This window comes from Canis lupus, chromosome 3 (assembly GCF_003254725.2).
Source record: "Canis lupus dingo isolate Sandy chromosome 3, ASM325472v2, whole genome shotgun sequence".
In the NCBI taxonomy this organism is placed as follows: domain Eukaryota; kingdom Metazoa; phylum Chordata; class Mammalia; order Carnivora; family Canidae; genus Canis; species Canis lupus.
In genome coordinates this window covers 11,550,998-11,559,398 of record NC_064245.1, presented here as the reverse complement: position 1 = coordinate 11,559,398, position 8,401 = coordinate 11,550,998, and the positions used below count along the sequence as shown (strand labels likewise).

Below are 8,401 nucleotides of genomic sequence, written 5' to 3'. Positions count from 1 at the left end.
TATATAGTATGTATATAGTACACATAGTATTTGGTTGCATTTTAGCAATTAAAATCCCTTTTGTGAAATGAACTTTCCTCAGTATGACACTACATCCCCTAGCAATACACCATGGTGTTTCCAGAACATAACAGTATGTTCTGAACTTAGAGCTATGTGAACAAATTCACACTCAAAGGAAAACCAGCAAAGTACCTGGCTTGCTTCCAGTTTCACTTTCCTCATTGTTTTGCAGAAATGAAGAGCAATTTTGTGGTTGAAAATGAAAATGTCTTTTCCCAACTGTGATCAGCTCTTCTGACCTGGCAGATATGATTTCAAGCCTGTGTCTTTCAGGCCTTGAAATCTGCTTCAAAACAATTTCTGCTCAAGAGGACATTCTCGGGAAGTTTTAATGCATCTCAAGTCCTGGCCTACATTTTCTGCTTGATTTTACCTTGCTTTCTTGCATATGCAACTTCTTATTAGAGTATCATAAGTTCTCTTTTATCCCAAGGCTTCCCAAGAAGAAACATACTATCCAAGGATGTGACTTTGGGCCATTTCAGGATGCACAGGTAAGAGTTAAGATTAATCAGCTCTTTAAGTCAAGTACCTCTGGGGCTAGGCTCAATACAACATGGTCCTCGAATAACATATAATTTAGACAGTTCAACTAAGGTCAAAATCAAAAATCCTGATTGGCACCAAAGCTGTTCTTTCGTTTCTTTTACATGTTTTATTTTATTGTCACAAAATAGAGGGCTTTATAGGGGAAAGCCACTCTTGGATTACAGTAAGATTTTTTAACAAATTATGTAATCACTTTGACTGATTTCACATTAAATATTTACAAGGCAAGGTAGTTATGTAAAAACAAACATAACTAAACTTTGGAGAATTAGCTACTAGAATCTCATTGGTGAACTGAACTATTTTACGTTGGTATTATATAAGTAACCTCAAAAAGAGAAAAATAAACAATAGATAAAAGTTACTGGATGGAAGTGGTTTTTTTTTTCTTTAACATGTAGAAATGGAGGAGTGAATTAGTTAAGAGTTCTATGAAAAATGATATAAATATGAATTTAAATTAGTGATAATGCTTTAACCTCTAGTGTTCTAAAAATGTTAACATTATTTCAGTTTTAACAATTACAGATGGAGTTAAGTATACATCTTAAATTCAATTCCATTGACTAGAATTTGAAATTGAAGTTTTCCCAAATCTCTAAAGTTTGAAATCATTCAAAATATATTATATCTTGCAAACTAAACAAAATAAATCAAAATCTATAAATTTTCAAGAGTTTAGGATGAAAAAGGTAAAAAATTTGCCCCTCTCCCACCGTCTCCCTTTTCTTTATATGCCTCTCTCTGCTGGTTCACCCCTTTCAGTGCTTTATTTATTTATTTATTGAAGTACAAAATTCATAGTGGGTTTTCATTTCTATTTTCATAGGCTTCTCTGGTATCTTAAAAAAATCCCTTAAAAGGGATATCTTACCAGGGCATGCCTGGGTGGCTCAGAGGTTGACCATCTGCCTTTGGCTGGGGTTATAATTCCAGGGTCCTGCATCAGGCTCCCCACAGGGAGTCTGCTTCTCCCTCTGCCTGTGTCTCTGCCTCTCTCTCTGTCTCTCATGAATAAATAAAAACTTTTTTTTCTTAAAAAAGGGGTATCTTACCAATTTCAGAGGCTGAACACTTTGTATTGCCTCCCTACTCCCCAAAATTAATTAATATCATTAAGTACCTTGAGAAATGAAGAGGTAAATTTTTTGTTATAAATCCAAACACATTATTAAAATCCATTAGATTCTGCTCCTATTAAAAAGGATACAACTGTTAGTTAAATAATTTAAGGAACTGAGGTTGAGTTGTTTTAAAATATGCTGAAAATTGTAATAGAATCTATTGGCTTTCTGAAAGAAGAGCTTGCTTAGGCCTCTTGACTCTCACCTTGATTAGCATATATATCACTGCTGGGCAATGTATGCAACCTACAGAATTTAGCAAAATTTTACCCTGTAGAATAAAGTAGAAGCTGGAAGAGAAATAGTGCCTATGAATTTTCTTGCTTTTTATATTATGGAAAACTCAGCCATAATAGGTCCCTCTGCAGTAAGAACAGCCACAAGCGTTAAGATGGGAAGAAAGGTTCTGTGTCAATCATCTCTCTCCTGTCTTTCCTAAAATGTCAGAAAATTATAGAAATGTGAAGCCAGAAGGGAAGTTGAAGATGACCTAATTGAGTTACATTGTTTAAAAAATTATGAGAATATGATCTGCATAAATTAATTGACTTATCCAAGGTCATACAACTACCCGATGAGAAACAGAAATCTCGAGTTTCTCAACTGTTCTACCTTATAGAAGCAGAGTAGGACACTTCCCAGCTTAGAGCCAAAGACAGAGAAAATCTAGATGTACTATTTCAACAGGAAATGATGCTTTCAGTCTGTCTCACATCTCCTTCATGACTACCTCAGCTCTTCCAATTGGTAGAAATAGCAAAGCAAAAAGGAGCACAAATCTATTTCTCTGGTCAAAGTTTTTAAATTCTAATTCAAATAACCATTTCCCTCTCTAGCCTAAAAGTTAAAATTTAAGTTTGTTGTTAATTTAAAAGTAATGGAAAATATAACTTTGTTTCTTGCAATATCTAAACTTCTTATGCAAGACTTCTAGCCTCAGAGATAAATTACCAGTGGCTAGATATGTTAGTAGTCTATAAAGTCAAAGAGCTTCACAACAGGATGGTGGGCAGACAAAACCTAAAGAATGTAGCTTTCTTCATTTATTGCATATCATGTATCACATCACAGATGAAGATATTCACTCTGAAGTCAAAGGGTAAAATAATAATACTAATACCTACTACATGCTCAATTTCTATGTTGGGCAGAAGATGAGAGGATGAGTAAGGAACAGACCCTCCCTTCAGAGAGTTTATTGTTGAACAGATGAGACATGATGACATGCACACAAATGACCACAGTACAAAATATGTCACTTTCATTAAAAAAATAAATAAATAAAAGATTCTAAAGAGACCTGAAAGATACAGCTTTCTAGGGAACAGGAAAAGCATTATGAATTAAGTGGCCTATGAGATAAAACTTGGAAGTTCCCATAGGCCTGGGACTGGTAGGGGAGACGCCACCTCAGACTCTCTCCTATGTTGTCACTTCCCACCTCTGGCCTTTGTTCATGATGTTTATTCTTTAGAGATACCTGCCCTCACCTCCTCCATTGTTTGTGGAGTAGATGGGTGGATGGTTTTCAAGGGCCGAACGGCTTTAGAAATGCAAATAACTATCTATAAAGAACTTATTAAACTCAACACCAAAGAAACAAACAATCCAATCATGAAATGGGCAAAAGACATGAACAGAAATCTCACAGAGGAAGACATAGACATGGCCAACATGCATATGAGAAAATGTTCTGCATCACTTGCCATCAGGGAAATACAAATCAAAACCACAATGAGATACCACCTCACACCAGTGAGAATGGGGAAAATTAACAAGGCAGGAAACCACAAATGTTGGAGAGGATGCGGAGAAAAGGGAACCCTCTTACACTGTTGGTGGGAATGGGAACTGGTGCAGCCACTCTGGAAAACTGTGGAGGTTCCTCAAAGAGTTAAAAATAGACCTGCCCTATGACTTAGCAATTGCACTGCTGGGGATTTACCCCAAAGATACAGATGCAGGGAAACGCCGGGACACCTGCACCCCGATGTTTATAGCAGCAATGGCCACGATAGCCAAACTGTGGAAGGAGCCTCGGTGTCCAACGAAAGATGAATGGATAAAGAAGATGTGGTTTATGTATACAATGGAATATTCCTCAGCTATTAGAAATGACAAATACCCACCATTTGCTTCAACGTGGATGGAACTGGAGGGTATTATGCTGAGTGAAGTAAGTCAGTCGGTGAAGGACAAACATTATATGTTCTCATTCATTTGGGGAATATAAATAATAGTGAAAGGGAATATAAGGGAAGGGAGAAGAAATGTGTGGGAAATATCAGGAAGGGAGACAGAACGTGAAGACTGCTAACTCTGGGAAACGAACTAGGGGTGGTAGAAGGGGAGAAGGGCGGGGGGTGGGAGTGAATGGGTGACGGGCACTGGGGGTTATTCTGTATGTTAGTAAATTGAACACCAATAAAAAATAAATTAAAAAAATAATAAAATAAAATTTAAAAAAAGAAAAAAAAAAAGAAATGCAAATAACTACTTGCCAAGGGTTAAATCCCTGCCTCTGCCTTTAGTGGACCTCCTACCACCACCACCAACAGGGCCTAACAAAGCGCTGCACAAAAAGCAGCTGATTTACTCATTCACTCCTAGATGTTTTCCTGAAGATCTACTAAGTGTGAGAAGTGTTCTAAGTTAAAGAAAGGATATACACAAAATTAATGTGGTCCTTAAGCAGTTGCAACAGTATCATAAATGTGATAACAGTTCACAGGATGGTAATGGTGGTACAAGGCAAGGACGCCTCTCCAGATTAGGAGGGTCAAGAGAGTTTTCCAGAGAGAGAATCACCAAGGATGATTAGGAGTTGGTAGGTGCCCTCATGCAGCAGAGGCTTGGAACTGCCACTCCTCAGGAAGCATGTGTTTTTGCAGTGAGGCAGTGACCGGTGGGAACCTCAGGCAGAGAGATGCTGCTTAACACTTGCAAGTGAAGATCTCACAAATGCAGTGGGGTTATGAGTTTACTGACCTAAGGTCAAAGGAAAAGGAGAGGGAGCTGAAGCTTTCCTAGGCTCTTTGAAAAGAGGGACTGCCATTGAGATTGGAGGCAGGGAATTTATTAAATAAAGGGGAAGGGACCTGAGATCAAGGATGGGGGGATTGCAGCTTTTGAAGCTCTCTCATTGCTAATTATAACCCGAGGTCAATCCATCAGAAGTCAGAACAGATAAAGCTTCAAATGGATAGGACTTGTTTTCATGCAAATATCTCTTGAAATGCAAACTAAAGGGGAAAAGAGTGTAAGAAAACACAGCATGAAAGACAGCAGAGTTCGGCAGCAATTTCTTTTCTTTTTTTTTTATTTTCTTTTTTTTAGCAATTTCTTTATGCTCAAAAAAAAAAAAAAAAAAAAAAAAAGGCAACCCTGCAAGGAGAAAAACAACTGTAAAGGTTGTTGCAAAGTGTTCCCTGTAGATTGCAAAGTATGTTCCCTGTAGATTACGTTCATCTACAACTCTTTAAATTCCATCTTTCAAAACATTACTCTTAATTCTGTCTTTTATATCATTGCTCTCTCAAAGAGAATAGACCTTACGAACATCTTCACTTTATAATTTTAGCAGAACAGAGACTTAGAGCCCACCAATGCAAAGGAAATATTCCTTAAATAACAGAATGACGGCTCTGTGAAAACTCTATGCAGTGTCCTGATTATGGAGCTTGGACAAGAAAAAAAAAAAGTAGATTTAAAGATAGGGTACTTGACTCCAAAAATGGTGCTGTACGACTGAATATTGTGGGCTGAGGAAATGTGTTTTGTTCTGTTCTGTTTAATTCTGAAGTTAAAAGCAGTAGTCAAACCATGACAGCGAGGAGCTTTCTGCTCTGTTATATTACAGCTCACTTATTTCCCTCCAAATATTAAACAATGCCAAAAAAACTTTTAGTTATTTGGGATGCGATCCATTTTCATTTCACTCTTGTCCTTTTTTGGTTGTGAGATGACAGTTTAATATTCCAGGCTCCAAACCAGAGCTTGGCAAATGGATTTAAAAAAAAAAAAAAGTTAAATGCCGTAGGGAAGAAAAAAGGTATGCAATTAATTTTCCACAAGAAACTGTGAAGCTGGTGCTAAAGATGACTATGTTGATTATCTATTTACCTCATACAACTCTTGAAATCTTTCAGAATACCAGAGCATGAAAGTAATTTTACTGAAGTCAGTTAACTGACTTGGTTTTATAGTATAAAATTTCACATTTATTATCTTCGACTTCAGTATTTTTTTAAAAAGTTGATATGTAATCATGTAAAATTAACTGCATTTTAATACAATGATTAAAAACCAAAGTTCAAGAACAGAGTTGAGTTTAAATCTCACTTGTGACTCATAAGCTGTGTCACTTTGGGAATGTTACTTAACCTCTGTTGGCTTTAGTTGGATCATCTTTAAAAGTGATATTAATAATTCTAAATTCATTGTGCTTTTCTGAGGATTAAGTAATATAAAACAGAGCTGATGCATATGAAAGAATGGATACATTATGAGCATTTAGTAAATAAGAGCTCTTATTATTATTGTTATTGGATGAATGTTCTTGTCCTGAAGATTTAGAAGTTTCCTTGACCAGAGTCACCTTTTAGTTCACATATCATAGTTTTTTAGGTATTTCTGTACGTTATCCCATTGCAAATCAGTGTCAGTGCAAATATGTGAATAACATCATAACTGGCTCCAAGAATGAAATACAACATTTTACTCAAATGATGGCTTTTTGAATATACCTTAAGAGCTGGAAGTTGGTCACTCAGCCCACGCTCAAAAATTGCCCTCTCATAATCCTGTATGCACATTTCAATAAATCAAACAGAAAAAACTCATTTTCCAGTTGCCTTGCTTAACACCAAACATGGTAGGGAACATAGCCTGTTAGTGACTAAGTAGCTTCAAGGCTTTCTTTCAAATCCTAGTTTAAAAAAAAAAATGCCTATAGCTGGGAGAAATTCCATTTCTGAAAATGCTATGCACTGTTGATACACTTACTTTTTACTTAAGGAAATATTAAGTAAGTTTTTGAAGTACATTCTGGGTGTCATGGCCTTGGAAAATATGTCTAAGATGATCCTCTCATGGTTGTTTCATTCAACATCAATTGGGACATCACATCTTTTTTATGTTTCTGACCCTTGAGTAGCTCTAGGGCTATAGCAAGGATTGAAATGTTGCTCCTGACTTATAGAGCTTACTGTCAGAATTGGGATAGGACCCTATGGTGCGGGCGGGGGCGGGGGGGAGAGAGAACGACAGACAACTAGAAATTAATAGGCATTGCTAATGTAGTGTATATAATACATTCTATAAAGGAGAAGATGTAAGATAATATAAGAATACATTTGATTTCTGGCAGGATGTTGAATAATGGCCAGGCTTTAATGAACCAGTCAATGTACATTAGTTGAGAACTAATGTTAGTGGGAAGAGATAGTTTGACAGTGGGAAAATGTTGTAGAAAAATAACTCCCATCATTTCTACTGGCCCTTGTCCTTGGTCACATCAGGTAAGCAAAAATCCGAACAGAAATTGCAGTCTTTTTAAGCAAATGTGGCTTTAGGCTGGGTTTCCGAGTACCTTTACTCTCTTACAGGTTGTCATCTTTAAATCCTTTCTGTGTAATCAAATACCACAATGATGTTGAGACTCTATTATGAAATAAGGAAAATAAATTATTGTAACCCAGAGCCTCAGTCCCCCAAAACTTTTGGTTGTAATTTACTCACAGAGTCTAGTTAAATCCCAAACATGAAATCAAGTCCTCAGCACCAAGGGAAATGGAGAACTCTTGACTAGCTGAATATTCACCATCTCTAACAACAGATTTTTAAGGAAAATATGTCAAATTCTATTCAGCATTAACTTAGTGCTAGCTCTTTGGAACTTGTGACACCATTTGTTGTTTGATCCAAGTTAGTTTCTTAGCTTCTGGTCATCTATAACTATCTAAGTCCATCCTTGACAATTAATTTTTAAAAAGTACTTATGAGATGGACGGGATGCGGTTGCCTGGCTGGCTCAGTAGGTAGAGATGCAACTCTTGATTTCAGGGTCATGAGTTTGAACTCCAAGTGTGGCAAAGTTCACTAAAAAAAAAAAAAAAAAAAAAAAAAAAAAGATTGGGTGGGAGGAGAAATCTTAATTATGCTGCTGATCTTTTCCCTAAAGTGCTCTATATAGATAGGTCAAGAAGCTATTCACATATTCACACAAGTGGAGACTTACTAATGATATCCTTACAATTCTTTCATTAAAACTAGAGAATAGTTCAAACCCCCACCCCCTGCTGCCCCTTGGTTCCTGTGAACTTTCCGATCCCAATCAATGGGAAGAGGCCTTGGCTTATTGACTAATTGCCCTTTATCTGTTATGACAGGAAAGGAAATTATGCACATTGTGTAATTTGGTGTATTTGACAGATAATTTTATCTCAATTTAGAACATCTAGCCAATGACAAGAGCTGAAATAAAGGTGAAGTGGTTATGAAATTGATGAATATCTAATATATATATATATATATATATATATATATATACACACACACACACACACACACATACTCAAAGTATAATCTCCTTAAACAACTTTAAATCTTCTCAGAAATAGGGTAATAGTGAAGTTGCAAGAAAAATTTCTACAGAAAATCACACC

The 8,401-nt window shown here is 36.4% G+C and overlaps 1 long non-coding RNA gene across 2 annotated transcripts in view; it reads left to right on the top strand.

Moving 5' to 3' along the window:
• Positions 1-231: 231 nt before the first annotated feature.
• LOC118354174 (uncharacterized) overlaps positions 232-8,401 on the top strand; it is a 217,411-nt gene continuing 209,241 nt past the window's right edge. For both annotated transcript variants that reach the window (XR_007409698.1, XR_004814187.2), the window contains exon 1: positions 232-557. This is a non-coding gene — a long non-coding RNA (uncharacterized LOC118354174). The remainder of the gene's footprint in view (positions 558-8,401) is intronic.